This window comes from Pristiophorus japonicus, chromosome 8 (genome assembly GCF_044704955.1).
Source record: "Pristiophorus japonicus isolate sPriJap1 chromosome 8, sPriJap1.hap1, whole genome shotgun sequence".
NCBI lineage: Eukaryota > Metazoa > Chordata > Chondrichthyes > Pristiophoridae > Pristiophorus > Pristiophorus japonicus.
The window spans coordinates 110,755,787-110,774,637 of NC_091984.1; the positions used below are offsets into that span (position 1 = coordinate 110,755,787).

An 18,851-nucleotide genomic window follows, 5' to 3' on the forward strand; every position below is an offset into this window, starting at 1 on the left:
CATCATTATTATACACAGAAACTTTCCACTATGTTAACTGATTTTCCTACAATAATTTTATTACAAGTGCATTCAGCTTATTTACAGTATTCACATCAAGTGATGTTTGGGGTGAATGGGCTTTCTGCTGATATTACAAGTAAACTTCCGGTTTTGTAACTTAGGTACTGAATGCTACCAAACCATATCTGCACTAATACAAAAGTAGCAGTTAGTTAAGCATTCATATTTACATTAGATTAGTGCACATCAACTATCAACTTGTCTCACTTGATAGCAGTGTGAGTCAGAAGGTTTTGGATTCAAGCTCCATTACAGAATTAAGCACATAATCTTGGCTGACACTTCAGTGCAGTACTGAAGGAGTGCTGCATTACTGGAGGTGCAACCTTTCAGGTCCTGTCTACCTGCTCAGGTGGATGCAAAAGATCCCATGGCAAGATTCAAATTAAAGCAGAGGATTTTTCTGTAGTTCAGGCCAACAAAAAAAAATGTTGTGATCATTCATTTGTTTGCCTTGAATGGGACCATGCTGAGCCCAAATTGGGAACTGGGTGTTGCCTGTACAACAATGATTGCACTGATCAAAAAGAACTTGCATTTATATACTGCCTTTCATGACCTCAGGATGTCCCAAAGTGCTTTACAGCCAATTGTCTTTGGGCCCCGCCACAAACTGCGTTCCCTAGCCATTGACTCCATCCCTCTCCCCAGCACCTGTCTGAGGATGAACCAGACGGTTCGCAACCTAAGCATCATATTTGACCCTGAAATGAGCTACCGGCCACATTATCCCCGGCATAACTAAAACTGCCTATTTCCACCTCCATAACATTGGCCGTCTCCACCCCGCCTCAGCTCATCTGCTGCTGAAATCCTCATCCATGCTTTTGTGTTACCTCTAGACTTGACTATTCCAACATACTCCTGGCTGGCCTCTTACATTCTACCCTACGTAAACTTGGTGTCATCCAAAACTCGGCAGCCTATGTCCTAACTCGTAGCAAGTCCCGATCACCCATCACCCCTGTGCTCGCCGACCCGGTTAAGCAACGCCTCGATTTCAAAATTCTCATCCTCGTTTACAAATCCCTCCATGGCTTCGCAGCTCCCCACCTCTGTAATCTCCTTCAGCCTCACAAAAGCTCCCCCCCCCCGCCAACCCCCAGAGATGCGTACGCTCCTCAAATTATCCCCCCTTGAGCATCCCTGATTATAACTGCTCAGCCCTTTGGGAGCACTGAATATAAGCCGGCCCCCTAAGGCCTGTTCCTCACTCTCGAGTGTCTTAATAAAGACTGAGGTCACTGTTACTCTCACCTCCCTGTGTGCAGTCTCATCTGTGTTAGGAATACAATACATGGTGGCCGTGCCTTCAGCTGCCTAGGGTCCAAGCTCTGGAACTCCCTCTCTTTCCTCCTTTAAGAAGCTCCTTAAAACCTACCTCTTTGACCAGGCTTTTGGTCATCTGCCATAATTCCTTCTTATGTGGCTCTGTCAAATTTATTTGTTTTATCTTAAAATACTTCTGTGAAGTGCCTTGGGACGTTATACTATGATAAAGACTCTATATAAATACAAGTTGTTGTTGTTGTAATGTAGGAAGCATGGCATCATGTGTGCATAGCAAGGTCCAACAAACAGCAACATGCTAATGACCAGATAATCTATTTTAGTGATGTTGGGTTGTAAAGTTGGCATGTTGGGATGCCCTGAGGATGTGATATCGTGCTGTTTAAATGCAAATTCTTTGTTCATTTTAAACATATGAAAAAATGAAAGATATTGGCCCTGAATTTGCAGTCAGAGGCTTTGGGAAGCTCCTCAGATCGGCAAATAAAATGCCCACGTACCTGGTGGTCCGGAGGCAAGGATATTTGCGGTCCTGGGGCTCTCTGGGTACCCGCAAGAAGAGGGCTATGTATCTCGGGGCGTATGCGGTTCTCAAGCATGCCTGGGAAGTCGTGGGCTAGCCCAACGAATAAAAATAGAGAATCCCCATTCATACTTATGGGAATTCCAGAAAACCCCATAAGTATGAATGGGATTACCCCCAAAAATACATCTACACATCAAATAATTTTTTTTTTTTAAATCACATTTAAAATTAAATATGTAAAGCAAAAATTCTATTTTTTGAAAAATAAATTTACATGTTTTAAATGGGCTAATAAACTTAGCTTATTTCACAGGTCTTTAAATGTATAAATAATTGGTAAAATGTTATTTTTCTGTTTTTTAAAACTCTTATGCCTGCTTTTACCAGGCATAAGAATTTCATGGGCATTCGCTGGGCAAATAGCCCAACTCTCCACCAGTGAGTGCCCTTTTCCCGGGGATGCGGTGGATCTGTCAAGACAGATTGCAAGTTCCGGGTTTTAATGTGTCTAAACCCGGAACTTGCACATGCCCTACAGGCGCTTGCATACCTTGTACGCACCCATAGGGGCCATAAATTACAGCTCATGAACAACTATTCTAACCAAGTATTCAAACTATGATTTTAACCCAGAGACCCATTCGGTTTGGAGAGCTGTTTTGAGGTCAGGAAACCCGAAAGAACGGGTTTCCCGTATATCCTACAGTTATTAAACTGCAGGGTGTCTTCATTTTTTTTCTGACAGTTTCTTGATTGACAGGCTAGACTGTCGGGTGGGGAAGCCTGCAACACAAAGCCACAGCAGAGGAGAGCAAGAAGGTTTGGTGGGGGAGGGGTGGTGGGGCAGGGGGTCCCAATGGTGATAGGGGGGAGCAGAGAGATCGTAGGGTGGGTTTACTGGGTAGCTTGCTAGACCTGGAGGAACCACTCCAATTCCTCCTGGCCCACAAGCAGAGCTGTAAAGGCACACCTCATGGATTCAGCCTTTCTCGCCTCCTTTCACCTGCAGGTTTCCTGCCCAACACGAGTTGAAAATAGATGGACAGTTAAAATAAAGGCATTATAATAGTTAAATTGCTCCCGCGAGCAGGCTGGCTCCTCCTTCATCCCACCTCTTAAAACCGGAAGTAGGCGGGTTGGGTTCTTGTTTCAGATTTTTTGAATTTTAACCTCTGACCTGACCTGTTTTGGGGAGTTATGGTTCAGCCCATTAAATCTAAAACTTTGTTGAGGTCATACATTTTTTTTGGAATATTTTGCAAATAATCTTTCCAATGTTCCAACATTTCCACTTAGCTGACTATCGCCCAAAAAATGGGCAATATTCCATCCTTAACGAAGTTTCAGCTTTCAGGATCGCTGGAAGATCGCCCATTTTTCTGATCGCTATTTTCGGCTTTTTTGGGGGGGAGGGGGGGCGGGGAGATAGTTCAGCGATGTGAAATGGGCCTTAGCGATGTGGAAGGCTGCGTCCCTAGCAACAGCCTTTCTGTGCATGTGGGGTTTTTTTTGCAAAGAAGGTTAAAAAAGGTGATAAAGGATCAAAATTGGCCCCATAAAATTAAGTAATCTGATTTCAGGAAACCCGATTCTAAAGCCACACAGTTTGAATTGGCAATAAGAAAAAACATTATTGGGGAGAAGCACCTGGCCAAAAATGGAATGCTTTTAAGGATATAATGCTACCTGCATAAATATTTGAAAAGGAAGTTTATCAATGGATAAGGGAAAGGGCAGAGAAATAAAATCAGAATAGGTAACTCCAATTAAAGAGCTTACACCAGAACAAGCTATATTGTTATATTATTAAAAAAGTTATTGAATTTTACAATTGTTGTGCAGTATCTTTTAATAACATACAGTAAGGTAAGGTAAAACATGAATACAATTGTTGGAAAACAATGGCCAGGCCAGGCATGGATGAAACGCAAGACAACTGCAACGGTTGTCTTTCCGTAACTGTAACTGTCGCCAATGTAAATTCATGCAAAGCGTTCATTTATGAGCTGCTGACGCAAGAGTTTTGCAGCTGCGTAACTCCCACAGGGCTTTTCCAGTCTTGCGAGGGGGGTGTGGGGGCATGGGTTCATCGCCAGGCTGATCGTCCTCCCAGAGGTCCTCGTCATCCTCCTCCTCCTCGTCTTCCTCGTCTTCCTCTTCCTGAGGTGGACTGGCAGTCCCACCTGGCAATTGTTGTTCTCTCCTTATAGCTAGTTTATGCAACATGCAGCACGCCACAATAAACTCAGCGACCTGGTCAGGGTGGTATTGTAGGTTGCCTCCTGAATGGTCCAGGCATCTGAAGTGCTGCTTCAGAACACCAAACTGTCTTTGATGATATCACGTGTAGCTATATGGTTTTCTTTGTAGCGCTTCTTGGCTTCCGTCTGGGGATTACGCAAGGGGGGGGGGGGCGATCATGAGCCAGCTGGCAAGGCCATATCATTTATCCCCAACCGTGACCTTGTGGCTGAATCTTAAACAAGTTAGAGACAGTGCTCTCACGCAAGATGTGCGCATCATGGATGCTGCCTGGAAAATTTGCATTTACTGCCATGATTATTTGGTTGTGGTCGACAACGAGCTGCACATTCAGGGAGTGGAATCCCAGTCGGTTCCGAAACACCCCGCATCCAGTAAAGGTGCTCTCAGGGCGATGTGCGTACACAGTCTATTGCTCCCTACATCTTGGGGAAGTTTGATATTCGCGAGAATCCCAAAGCCTACCCTGTCTGTGCCTCCATGGTCATAGGGAAGCTTATAAAGTCCATCCTGCGAGCGTACAGGGCTTTCGTCACCTGTCGAATGGAGCAATGTGTGGCGTGCTGAGAGATACCGCAAATGTCACCAGCTGATGCCTGAAAGGAGCCCGATGCGTAGAAGGAAAGTGCCGCAGTAACCTTAACCTCAACGGGCAGTGTAGTCCTCATGGTGCTGGTAGGCTGCAGATCTCCCTTGATGAGCTTGCATTTCTCAGCGATGATCTCCTTTCGGAAGCACAGCCTCCTAAGGCACGTGTTATCGGACAATGATCGCTTTTCCCTATAAGTGCGTCAAGTGTAAAGTCTCCTCCTCCGCAGCAGTCTGCCATATTTTTGATTGGGCACATAATGCTCTTCAATATACCTTCTCCCATCGTCAGTCTGCAGCATGTGATTAGTGACCAATACTGGTAGAGAAATTACAGACACCATCACTATAAATGCCTTAAATTTGTCCTCAACACGTAGAAATGTGATTAGATGATTGCCAAGAGTCAATAAAGCCCTTAAAATCACTCACAAATTAAGTCTCCTCATAAGCCTCCTGTTGAAGCAGCCTCTCTCAGTTCCTCTGACTTTCAAAATGGCGTCCGTAGTGCCGAATTGTGCCAGTCGGGAGCAGCTTTTCTCCAGCGATCTTCACGGCGAGCAATCAGCCCAGCGACGTGTGGGCGATGTGGCGAAAGTTGCGGTGGGCGATCACCTCGACGATAGCAGATTCATGTGTGCCGAAAGATGGGCCGGCGATTAGTGGGCAATGTTCTGGCCCAACTTTCCACTTTTAAGCTAAAATGGGAGATAGCCTGCCTATTTGGGCAATAGCTCAGCGAACATCAGTGGAAAGTCTAGCCCATGAGGTACTATTGAAATTTGAGGCACAACTTTCGGTCGCCCGCTAGAACGGCGCACATCGGAGAGGCCTGCCAAATTTGTAGAACTGAAAAAGTGCCAAATACTTACCTCGCGATTCTCCGATATCTGTAGGCCCGTTTCCAGCTCGGCGTGGCGCAGCAGGAGCTGCTGGGGGCGGAGCTATAGCCCTACGCCAAAAACAGTGCTGGCAGCTGCGCGCGGGCGCAGTAGCTGCTGGCCCTCCCAGCGCATCCTGTCTCCGGGCGACCACCCTATCCCTGGCCGAAGGGACGTCGCCCCTATCCTGAGCAGAGTGGCCTGATAGCCCTTACCTCGTCGGCGGCGGGGCCCACCCACCCGGCATCTCGCTGGGGACGGGCCCCGCCTGAAGCCCTCGGCATCGCCGGCAGGCCCTGCCCGACACACTGGTCAGCGCCGGGGCAAGGCCGACATGCTGGTCGGCGGCGTGACCTGTCCGACCTGCTGGTCGCTGGCGGGGCCCGCCCGAAGTGATGGGTGCCGGTGGACCCCGCCTGACATGCTGGTCTCCGGGGGACCCCGCCCGACGTGCCGCGCCCGACGTGCTAGTCGCCAGCGGGGCCCACGCGAAGTGATGGCCGGCGGCGGGTCCCACCCGACATGCTGGTTGCCGGCGTGCCCCACCCGAAGTGATGGCCGCGGGGGGACCCCGCCCGAAGTCCTGGCCGGCCCGTCCGACCGGCATCTCCTGTGTGGGGGGACCCGTCCCAGCACGCTGTTGGAGGGCTCCCAGTGCTGCCGTGGATGAATAGAAACGTAATTTTTTATTTATTGATTGAAGTGTTATTTTTTTATTTCATTTTTTTTAAATTATTTTTTATTTATTTATTTTTTTTGGATTGATTTATTGGTTGATTTATTGATTTATTTATCACTTATTATTGATGATGGCTCTTTATTTGTAAAAGTGAAGTGTTTAATGTTTGTAAACTTCCCTTCCCCCCCACCCCCATCTCTCGATCCCTACGCCTAATTTATAAAGTATAGGCAAAGTTTTTCTGAGCGTACAAAAATCTACAATTACTCCATTCTAAATTAGTTTGGAGTAAGTTTTCGCTGCCTAAACTTGCAAAACAGGCATAAGTGGCTGGACACGCCCCCTTTTGAAAGAAATAACCTGTTTTAAAATGAAACTATTCTAACTCACTCGAGAACTGGAGCAAACTAAATGCCGAGAATTGCAATTTCTAAGATGCTCCATTCTAAACTAGTTGCTCCAAAAAAATAGGAGCAACTCAGGCCGAAACGTGAGCCCATATACATTGGAGATATGGAATTGAATTCAAGTGTTGTTGGGTAATATTTGTTTCAACCATGCTTTTTTTTTAATAAAGGGTATTAACTTGTAACCAGGATACAGGATAGTCTAATTATTTATTAACTTAATTTCAGGTTTTTTCTGATACATTAAGGGCTTCCAGAGTAAGGATTTCATACAAGTCCTCTTAAGTGTATCCTGTGGTCCTAATTATTTCTGCATTAATTGTATTTCACACAGTAACCAACTACTGAAATTCCATATCCAAAATGTACCAGGCCCCTGTGCACTGAGCTTGTTACATATTGCCAGAGCAACAAAGAGTTCCCAGAAATATTTGATCGTTAATAGATTTTAACTGGCTGTTGCATATGCAAATCAATTTAATTATTTGTGAATCAAGCCTCCAATTTATAAATATAAATACACATCTCAGAATTTGACTGGAAAGGTTCCATGATGTACTCCCACTATATTTAAGTTAATCAGTTGTTATAATGTAGGCTCTCTTGCAACTTTCACTACTTGTGTTCACAGTTAAGTGCAATTCCATTGGCAGATCAGTGAGTTCTATAATCCAAAATGTGTAGCTTTATATGGTGATGGGAAGTAGCATGCCACAAGTTTAACAATGACCCCTTTGTTGAAATATGTCACACCAAAGGTTACATGGGTTGCGCACTACGGGCCCGAAATTCATCAGGATGTAAGGTACGCCCATTTCTCGGTGGTATTCCGGCGGTGCGTCGTTTAAAACCGCCAGAATATCGCCGAGACCGAAGACCGCTAGTTCCATCAAAAATTTTTTGCGAGCGGTGTGCAGCAGGCGGTATGCAGCATTATAGTCGATCAAGATCGACTTTCTTGTTGATGGATGGCGTGGCACTGTACATGAGCAAATTTTATTTTTGCCGTTTTTTCCACAGATGCTTTTTCCCCACGATTTTGGAGCTCAGAGGTCACCTGCGCATGCAGAGAGAGTTGGAGTCAAGAGGGAGAGTGAGAAGGAGCAAAGGATTCACGGGTCAGTTGTTTTCATCAGAGATTCCAGAGTCAATTAATATTAATAACGCAATATCAATAATAATACATATTTTATAAATAAAAATCATACAATAAATATAATGGAAATGCTGAAAAAGAAGTCGAAGTGCAGGAATATTGAGAACGACAGGAGCTTGAAGGCAGCCGCCGTCGACGAAACAGTTACTTGCCCTGCTGGCGAACATCACGGAGAGATACTCTGGCTTAACGAAGGGTGGTCAGGGAAACCCCCCCCCCCCCCCCGCAAAGGAGTACAACAAAATATGGGACGAGATTGATGAGACCGTCTCCTCTACAAGTACAATGATACGCACTGGAGAAAGGTGTCGTAAGAGGTGGAATGACCTGGTGAGGGGATCAAGAGTAAGTAATGATTTTATTTATGCACCACCCCATGTGCCATGTAAATGTACATTGTGTCACATGGATGCTGTTATTTACCTTAAGGTTACGGCGATGTATTGTGCTTTTCAGGCAATGGCAAGAGGATCAACGCAGTGGTGTGTGTGTGTATGTGTGTGCGTTTTGTTAAATGGATTGAAGATTGTTACTTTCATTTACTTTATTTTCTGCAGAAGACATAGAAACATAGAAAATAGGTGCAGGAGTAGGCCATTCGGCCCTTCGAGCCTGCACCGCCATTCAATAAGGTAATGGCTGATCATTCCCTCAGTATCCCTTTCCTGCTTTCTCTCCATACCCTTTGATCCCCTTAACCGTAAGGGACATATCTAACTCCCTCTTGAATATATCCAATGAACTGGCATCAACAACTCTCTGTGGCAGGGAATTCCACAGGTTAACAACTCTCTGAGTGAAGAAGTTTCTCCTCATCTCAGTCCTAAATGGCCTATCCCTTATCCGAAGACTATATCCCCTGGTTCTGGACTTCCCCAACATCGAGAACATTCTTCCCGCATCTAACCTGTCCAGTCCCGTCAGAATCTTATATGTTTCTATGAGATCCCCTCTCATCTTTCTAAACTCTAGTGAATAAAGGCCCAGTTGATCCAGACTCTCCTCATATGACAGTCCAGCCATCCCTGGAATCAGTCTGGCGAACCTTTGCTGCACTCTCTCAATAGCAAGAGCGTCCTTCCTCAGATTAGGAGGCCAAAACTGAACACAATATTCTAGGTGAGGCCTCACTAAGGCCCTGTACAACTGCAGTAAGACCTCCCTGCTCCTATATTCAAATCCCCTAGCTATGAAGGTCAACATACCATTTGCCTTCCTTACCGCCTGCTGTACCTGCGTGCCCACTTTCAGTGACTGATGAACCATAACACCCAGGTTTCGTTGCACCTCCCCTTTTTCTAGTCTGCCACCATTCAGATAATATTCTGCCTTCCTGTTTTTGCCCCCAAAATGGATAACCTCACATTTATCCACATTATACTGCATCTGCCATGTATTTGCCCACTCACCTAACCTGTCCAAGTCACCCTGCAGCCTCTTAAGCGTCCTCCTCACAGCTCACACCGCCACCCAGTTTAGTGTCATCTGCAAACTTGGAGATATTACACTCTATTCCTTCATCCAAATCGTTAATGTATATTGTAAAGAGCTGGGGTCCCAGCACTGAGCCCTGCGGCACCCCACTAGTCACTGCCTGCCATTCTGAAAAGGACCCGTTTATCCCGACTCTCTGCTTCCTGTCTGCCAACCAGTTCACTATCCATGTCAGTACATTACCCCCAATACCATGCGCTTTGATTTTGTACACCAATCTCTTGTGCGGGACCATGTCAAAAGCCTTTTGAAAGTCCAAATACACCACATCCACTGGTTCTCCCTTGTCCACTCTACTAGTAACATCCTCAAAAAATTCCAGAAGATTCGTCAAGCATGATTTCCCTTTCATAAGTCCATGCTGACTCGGTCCGATCCTGTCACTGCTTTCCAAATGGGCTGCTATTTCATCCTTAATGATTGATTCCACCATTTACCCCACTACTGACGTCAGGCTAACCGGTCTATAATTACCCGCTTTCTCTCTCCCTCCTTTTTTAAAAAGTGGCGTTGCATTAGCTATCCTCCAGTCCATAGGAACTGACAGAGTCGATAGATTGATGGAAAATGATCACCAATGCATCCACTATTTCTAGGGCCACTTCCTTAAGTACTCTGGAATGCAAACTATCAGGACCCGGGGATTTATCGGCCTTTAATCCCATCAATTTCCCTAACACAATTTCCCGCCTAATAAGGATATCTTTCAGTTCCTCATTCTCACTGTCCCCTAGTATATTAGGAAGGTTATTTGTATCTTCCTTTGTGAAGACAGAACCGAAGTATTGGTTCAATTGGTCTGCCATTTCTTTGCTCCCCATTATAAATTCACCTGAATCCGACTGCAAAGGACCTACGTTTATCTTTACTAATCTTTTTCTTTTCACATATTTATAGAAGCTTTTGCAGTCAGTTTTTATGTTCCCTGCAAGCTTCCTCTCGTACTCTATTTTCCCCTGCTTAATTAAGCCCTTAGTAGTCCTCTGTTGAATTCTAAATTTCTCCCAGTCCTCAAGTTTGTTGCTTTTTCTAGCCAATTTATATGCCTCTTCCTTGGTTTTAACACTATCCTTAATTTCCCGTTAGCCATGGTTGAGCCACCTTCCCAGTTTTATTTTTACTCCAGACAGGGATGTACAATTGCTGAAGTTCATCCATGTGATCTTTAAATGTTTGCCATTGCTTATCCACTGTCAACCCTTTAAGTATCCTCTGCCAGTCTATTCGAGCCAATTCACACCTCATACCGTCGAAGTTACCTTTCCTTAAGTTCAGGACCCTAGTTTCCAAATTAACTTTTATTACTCTCCATCTTAATAAGGAATTCTACCATACTATGGTCACTTTTCCCCAAAGGGCTTCGCACAACAAGATTGCTATTAGTCATTTCTCATTACACATCACCCAGTCTAGGATGGCCAGCTCCCTGGTTGGTTCCTCGACATATTGGTCCAGAAAACCAACCCTAATACACTCCAGGAAATCCTCCTCCACCACATTGCTATCAATTAGGTAAGCCCAATCTATATGTAGATTAAAGTCGCCCATGATTACTGCTGTACCTTTATTGCATACATCCCTTATTTCTTGTTTGATGCTGTCCCCAACCTCACTACTACTATTTGGTGGTCTATACACAACTCCCTCCAGGCTAATGTCCTTCCTTACGATTGCATTGATTTCCTCTTTAACCAGCAACGCCACCCCCCTCTTTTTCCTTTCTGTCTATCCTTTCTAAATGCTGAATACCCTTGGATGTTGAGTTCCCAGCCTTGGTCACCCTGGAGCCACGTCTCCGTGATGCCAATCACATCGTATCCATTAACTGCTATCTGCGCAGTTAATTCATCCACCTTATTCCGAATACTCCTCGCATTGAGGCACAGAGTTTTCAGGCTTGTCTTTTTTACACACTTTGCCCCTTTTGAATCTTGCTGTAATGTGGCCCTTTTTGTCTTGTGTTTCTCTGCCCTCCACTTTTACTATTCTCCTTTCTATCTTTTGCTTCTGCCCCCCTTCTATTTCCCTCTGTCTCCCTGCATAGGTTCCCATCCCCCTGCCATATTAGTTTAACTCCTCCCCAACAGCACTAGCAAACACTCCCCTGAGGACATTAGTTCCGATCCTGCCCAGGTGCAGACCATCCGGTTTGTACTGGTCCCACCTCCCCCAGAACCGGTTCCAATGTCCCAGGAATTTGAATCCCTCCCTTCTGCACCATTTTTCAAGCCACGTATTCATCTGAGCTATCCTGCGATTCCTATTCTGACCAGCACGTGGCACTGGTAGCAATCCTGAGATTACTACTTTTGAGGTCCTACTTTTTAATTTAACTCCTTGCTCCCTAAATTCGTCTCGTAAGACCTCATCCTATTTTTTACCGATATCGTTGGTACCTATATGCATCACGACAACTGGCTGTTCACCCTCCCTTTTCAGAATGTCCTGCACCCGCTCCGAGACATCCTTGCCCTTGCACCAGGGAGGCAACATACCATCCTAGAGTCTCGGTTGCAGCCGCAGAAACGCCTATCTATACCCCTTACAATTGAATCCCCTATCACCTTCGCTCTCCCACTCTTTTTCCTGCCCCCCTGTGCAGCAGAGCCAGCTACGGTGCCATGAACTTGGCTGCTGCTGCTCTCCCCTGATGAGTCATCCCCCTCAATAGTACCCAAAGCGGTGTATCTGTTTTGCAGAGGGATGACCGCAGAGGACCCCTGCACTACCTTCCCTGCACTGCTCTTCCTGTTGGTCTTCCATTCCCTATCTGGCTGTGGATCCTTTATCTGTGTTAAGACCAACTCACGTCATTCTCAGCATCGTGCATGCTCCAGAGTGAATCCACCCGCAGCTCCAGCTCCGCAACGCGGTCCGTCAGGAGCTGGAGGCGGACACACTTCCCGCACACGTAGTCATCAGGGACACCGGAAGTGTTCCTGACTTCCCACATGGTACAGGAGGAGCATAACACATGTTCGAGCTCTCCTGCCATGACTTAACCCTTAGATACACTTAAATTGGCAACAACAATGCTAAAAGTTAATTACTGATATATATAAGGCCGGGAGAGTGGAGAGCACCAGTTCCAACTGTCGCAGGAGAGAGAGTGGAGAGCACCAGTTCAAACTGTCGCAGGACGGGAGAGTCTGCAATAGCAGCGGATTAGCGCCGTACGGGGGGAGGACCCCCAATGCAAAAAAACCCTTAACTGAGATTGAGATTCGTGCTCTGTCGCTGGCCGGGAATAGCAACCGTGCCACCACCGACGTTGGAGCTGATCCACCCACACAGGATGGTCAGTTCAATACAATGAATTCCCAGTCTGTGTTGCGGTCCTGTAATGTCATGTAATATAACTGTAACTGTAATGTTGGCCTCATGTAATGTAATGCAAGTTTACTGCACTGTAATGTTGGGCTCATGTGATGTACTGCAATGTTGGGGGCATGTAACGCAATACATATGTATATGTATGGTCTGTCAGCAATATGTAATGCAGTAATGCAGCAGTGGTGGACATTAACCCTGACCCCTCCTTTGGTGCCAAGCACTTTTAAATGTTGTTTTGTATTTCCAGACTCGGAGGATTCAGACCAGACCTCCGCAGAGAGACCAGATGACAGACCCACTGCCTCCACCTCTGGCATCACCCAGCCCTCTCCCGACTTCACCCCTGCCAGAGATGAGGAAGAAAAAGAGAAGCTCATCCTGGAGCCAGTGCAGATGGAGCTGGGGGAGGAGACAGAGGAGGAGATAACAGTTCCATCTGGGCCAGCGGGAACATCCTCCACTACTGATTCTATATTCAGGAGATTCCCCCATGCCTCCTCGGATTCTGCTGGATCAAGCGGTGCGCAGCAATGCACCCCCAGCGTTGCACTAGCCTTTGCCGCAGCGACAAGAGATTAGTGCAGCAAAGGTCCGTTACTGCAAGGCAGATAGGCGCACTCTAGGACATGGTGCATCTGTCACAGGCCAGCGTCGCCATGGGTCAAGAGCTGCTCAAGGCCATGGCTACTGTAGCCGGAAACATCACGGTGCTATCAGAACACCACGATGGAGTGAACCGCCGACTCAGTCGATACCATACGGCAATTAACAGAATCAGGATATGGCGCCCGTGCCATAATAGTCGGGTCGACAGCACCCGAGGATGGTGAGCCGCCAGCAGCTTCCAGCGCTGAAGCCGTGCTTCTCCTGAGGCCCCATTCATTGCGCCTGCAATGTCTCACCCAAAAGACAACAACAGCATTCAGCGTGGACTGCTGCACACCGACTTGGTACCACGACGGGGAGGTCCGGGCTCAGGGGCAGTGGGAAAGGGAAGGACTGGAGTAAGAAAGGGGGGGTGAGTCCAAAGGGTGGGGGAGTACATGATCGAGGTAGAGGACAGTAAAGGATGCTTTGTTATAGTCAATTGTTCATTGTTAACTTAAAATAGTTGAAGTTTGATTTTTAAAAGTTTAATTCAAGTTGTTAAAATTTTTCAAAGTTATAGTTATAAGTTTTACAAAGTTTTACAATTGTTCTATATTTTTTTACATTTTTACATAAACGTTTTAATTGAATTTAAGCACTCTTGTACAGTGTCAAACCTTTGGGGTAACAGTCATCAGGGTCCCACACACTGTGTGCAGGAAAAGTTGAAATGCAGTTCTCCACGTTCAAGAAAGCGTTCATTTATGAGCTGCTGACGTAACAATTTTACAGTGGCATACGCTCCTGGTGGCCTCCGCTGCAGTGTTGGGGGCGGGGGGAGGGTAGGTGCCATGGGTTCATCTGGAAGCTCCTCCTCATCCTCCCCCCCCCCCCCTCATTTTCCTCTTCTTCCTCCTCCGTCTCCTGCACTCTCTCCTCAGGTGATCCCGCAGTCCCCTGTAGCAATTCCTGTCCCTGTATGATTGCTAAATTATGCAACATCACTGAACTGAGCAACCTGCTCAAGGTAGCATTGCAGCCTGCCTCCCGAGTGGTCCCGATAATAGTGTGTGTGGCTATATGGCTTTTTCTATATCGTTGCTCGGTTTCTGTCTAAGGATTCCGCAGGGGGGTCAAGAGCCAGGTGGCGAGGCCGTACCTGATATACTCATAATAAAGGATGAAACTGAGTGCTATGACCAATAAGCAAGTGTGACCTTCGCTCCTTTAATAAGACTCCAGAGTGTAGGTACCTCGTGGGTGGCCTGCTTATATACAGTGCTCCCAAGGGATGCTGGGATCCCTTGGGACTCCAACAGGTAGGCCCTATGGTGGTAGTGTGATAAAGGTTGCAAGAGGTTAAATACATAACATCACTCCCTTGTAAAGTTAATAGTACACTTATTTACAAGGTGAGACGATCTGGGGCTTTTCGCTCTCCTGTCGATCGTCTGGGTACAAATGCAGGTGTGTGTGGGTTGGCTAGTTCTTCACTGGGCTGCTGGGAATGTTGAGTTCGGCTTCGTGGTCAACCATGATGTCGGTTGCCACTTGTGTGTGTGTGTGTGTTGGAGGGTCAAAGTTGGTGGTGTCTTCTTCAGGTTGTTCATAGCTGTTGGTGAACCGCAATTTGATTTGGTCCAAATGTTTTCTGCACGTTAGTCCATTGGGCAATTTGACCTGAAACACCCTACTCCCCTCTTTGGCTATGACCGTGCCAGCGAGCCATTTGGAACCATATCCATAATTGAGTACAAACGCAGGGTCATTGATCTCAATATCGCGTGACAAGTTTGCGCGGTCATGGTACACACTTTGTTGATGCCGCCTGCCCCCGACGTGATCATGGAGATCAGGGTGGACAAGAGAGAGCCTTGTTTTGAGCGCCTTTTTCATGAGCAGCTCGGCTGAGGGAATCCCGGTGAGTGAGTGGGGTCTGGTGTGGTAGCTGAGCAACACTCGGGACAGTCAGGTCTGCAAGGAGCCTTCCGACATGCGTTTCAAGCTTTGCTTGATGGTCTGAACTGCCCGTTCTGCCTAGATGTTGGATGCAGGCAGATGTGACGTGCTTGATCCCATTGCGAGTCATAAATTCCTTGAATTCAGCACTGGTGAAACACGGCCCATTGTCGCTGACTAGGACATCAGGCAGGCTGTGCATGGAAAACATGACTCGTAGGCTTTCAATGGTGGCCATGGACGTGCTTCCAGACATTATTGCACATTCAATCCATTTTGAGTAAGCATCCACGACAACCAAGAACATTTTGCCTAGAAATGGGCCCGCATAGTCCACGTGGATCCTCGACCACTGTTTGGAGGGCCACGACCACAAACTTAGCGGTGCCTCTCTGGGTGAATTACTCAGCTCAGAGCAAGTGTTTCACTGGCACACGCATGACTCTAAATCTGAGTCGATGCCGAGCCAACACACTTGGGATCTGGCTATGGCTTTCATCATTACAATGCCTGGGTAGGTGCTGTGCATTTCACAAATGAACGTAACTCTGTCTTTCTTGGGCAAGACCACGTGATTGCCCCACAACAGACAGTCCGCCTGCAGGGACATTTCGCCCTTGCGCCTGTGGAACGGCTTAGTCGCCTCCTGCATCTCCGCTGGGACGCTGGACCAGCTCCCATGGAGGACAGCTTTTTATCAAGGACAGTAAAAGATCCTGGCTGGTCCAGGTCCTGATCTGGCAGGCCATAACAGGTGACTTTTCGTTTTCGAACTCGTCCATTACCATGAGCAAGTCCGCAGGCTGTGCCATTTCCACTCCGATGGTGAGCAATGGTAGCCGACTGAGAGCATCAGCGCAGTTCTCTGTGACCGGTCTGTGGCAGATTATATAGTTGTGTGCCGACAGCGTGAGCGCCCAATCTTTGGATGCGGGCAGAGGCATTGATGTTGATCCCTTTGCTCTCAGAGAACAGCGATATGAGTGGCTTGTAGTCAGTTTCAAGCTCAAACTTGAGGCCAAACAAGTACTGATGCATTTTTTTTTAACCCCGTAAACAGACGCCACAACCTCCTTTTCAATCAGGCTGTCGGCCCTTTCGGCCTTGGACAAACTCCTGGACGCGTAAGCAACTGGTTGCAAAATCCCTGATTCGTTAGCCTGTTGTAACACACACCCGACCCCGTATGACGACGCATCACAAGCTAGCACTAATCGTTTACAAGAGTTATACAGGACAAGCAGTTTGTTAGAACACAACAGATTTCTGGCTTTCTCAAAGGCATCCTCTTGTGAATTCCCCCATACCCAGTCGTCTCCTTTGCGCAGTAGCGCATGCAGGGGTTCTAGCAGGGTGCTTAACCCAGGTAGGAAATTACCAAAATAGTTAAGGAGTCTCAGGAACAACCGCAGCTCAGTCACGTTCTGTGGTCTTGGTGCGTTCTTGATGGCCTCCGTCTTGGCGTCGGTGGGTCTGATGCCGTCTGCTTCGATTCTTCTTCCCAAGAACTCTACCTCCGGCGCCAAGAAAACACACTTCGAGCGTTTCAACCTGAGGCCCATGCGATCCAACCGACTAAGAACCTCTGCCAGATTCTTCAAGTGCTCAATTGTGTCCTGACCTGTAACCAGTATGTCGTCCTGGAAAACCACGGTGCAAGGAAGCGACTTTAGCAGGCTCTCCATGTTCCGTTGGAAGATTGCCACGGCCGACCGAATCCCAAACGGGCATCTGTTATAGATGAACAGACCTTTGTGCGTGTTGATGCAGGTGAGGCTTTTCGAAGACTCCTCCAGCTCCTGCATCATGTAGGCAGAGGTCAGGTCCAATTTGGTGAACGTCTTCCCTCCTGCCAGGGTCGCAAATAGGTCGTCTGCCTTGGGTAGCGGGTACTGGTTCTGCAGTGAGAAACGGTTAATCGTTACTTTATGGTCCCCACAAATTCTGACCGTGCCGTCCTCTAAATACCAGGACAATCGGACTGGCCCACTCATTGAATTCCACCGGCGAGATGGTGCCTTCTCGCTGCAGCCTGTCCAGCTCAATTTCCACTTTCTCACGCAGCATATATGGTACCACCCGTGCCTTGTGGTGGATGGGTTGTGTACCGGGAAGCAAATGTGTAGTGTATGTAGGCACCTTTAGTAATGACTCCATGAGGCAGGATATGGTACTTAAACTGTGCAGACCTGCAGTCCTTTATTAGCAGCTCCTGAGTGCTGACAACAAGCTGCGTGTTCCTTTTTATACTGGGTTAACTGCCGTGTGCAGGCAACTCCTGGGTCTCCAGCAACAGCACCCTCTAGTGTACTGGTAAGGTGTGTACAGTACAAGGGTACATTCAATGTTGCATGACAGTGTTACAGACATCACACAGTGAACAGGCATGCCTACACAACAAAATGGATCTGCACTTTCGCCCCCAAGCAGCTTCCAATGCCTGGCTCGAACAACGATGGAAACTTGCTCAGAATCTGGGTACATGAGGCGTCGTCGATGGACGAAAGCGCTCAGATGTCGTCCCAGTTCCAGTGGATTTTTCCCAGCCAGCTTCTGCCAAACAATGTGGGGCCATCCCCTGGCACGATACACAGCAGGAGTTCGTGTACTGCTCCGTCGTAGGAGACTTTGACTTCTGTACTGCCAATTACAGGGATTAGTTCCTTGGTGCAAGTCCTTAGTTTGGTGTGAATGGGGCTGAGCTTGGGACTGTGTGCCCTGTTGCACCACAACCTGTCGAAGGCCTTTTTACTCATTATGGACTGACTTGCACCCGTGTCCAGTTCCATAGGTACAGGAATTCTGTTCAGTTCAACTTTCAATATTATTGGTGGACATTTCGTGGTGAATACATGTACCCCGTACACTTCTGCCTCCTCAGTACGAGTCTCCAATTAAGCCTGATCCACAGTGGATCGATCTACCTCTGCAATGTGGTGGTTTGCAGCTCGCTTGCACATTCGCTGGAGGTGTCCCATTGTTCTGCAGCCGTTGCACGCATAGTGCTTGAAGCGGCATTGATGGGCCCGATGATCACCTCCACAAAGCCAACAAGGTGTTAACTGCCTCGCATTAACGATTGAGGGCGGACTCTGGATCACGAGATCATGCAGCAGCAGCCGGCATGTACGTTCCGCCATGTATATTCCTGCTCGAAAACGACGTTACTTTGTGTACAGTACTGGCCGAAACCTCTTTACTCTGCGAAATCTGGTTGGTGTTGTTGCTGGTGGACATAAATGCCTGGGCTATCGTTATGGCTTTGCTTAGATTCGGAGTTTCAACAGTCAACAGTTTACGAAGGATCACCTCATGGCCAATTCCCAATACAAAAAAGTTTTTAAGCATTTGTTCTAGGAATGCCTCAAATTTGCAATGTCCTGCGAAGCGCCTTAGTTCGGCGACATAGCTCGCCACTTCCTGGCCATCTGACTGTTGACATGTGTAGAACCGATATTTCGCAATCAAAATGCTTTCCTTAGGATTTAGGTGCTCCAGGACCAGCGTACACAATTCTGCATAGGATTTCGTTGTTGGTTTTACCAGAGCTAGAAGATTCTTCATGAGGCCATAGGTTGTTGCCGCACAGACAGTAAGGAGGATCGCCCTTCGTTTGGCAGCGTTC

The 18,851-nt window shown here is 47.2% G+C and overlaps 1 protein-coding gene across 8 annotated transcripts in view; it reads right to left on the reverse strand.

Moving 5' to 3' along the window:
* The window catches only part of nek7 (NIMA-related kinase 7), a 287,464-nt gene that overhangs the window by 143,125 nt on the left and 125,488 nt on the right, over positions 1 to 18,851 (reverse strand). The gene's annotated exons all lie outside the window — the stretch shown is intronic.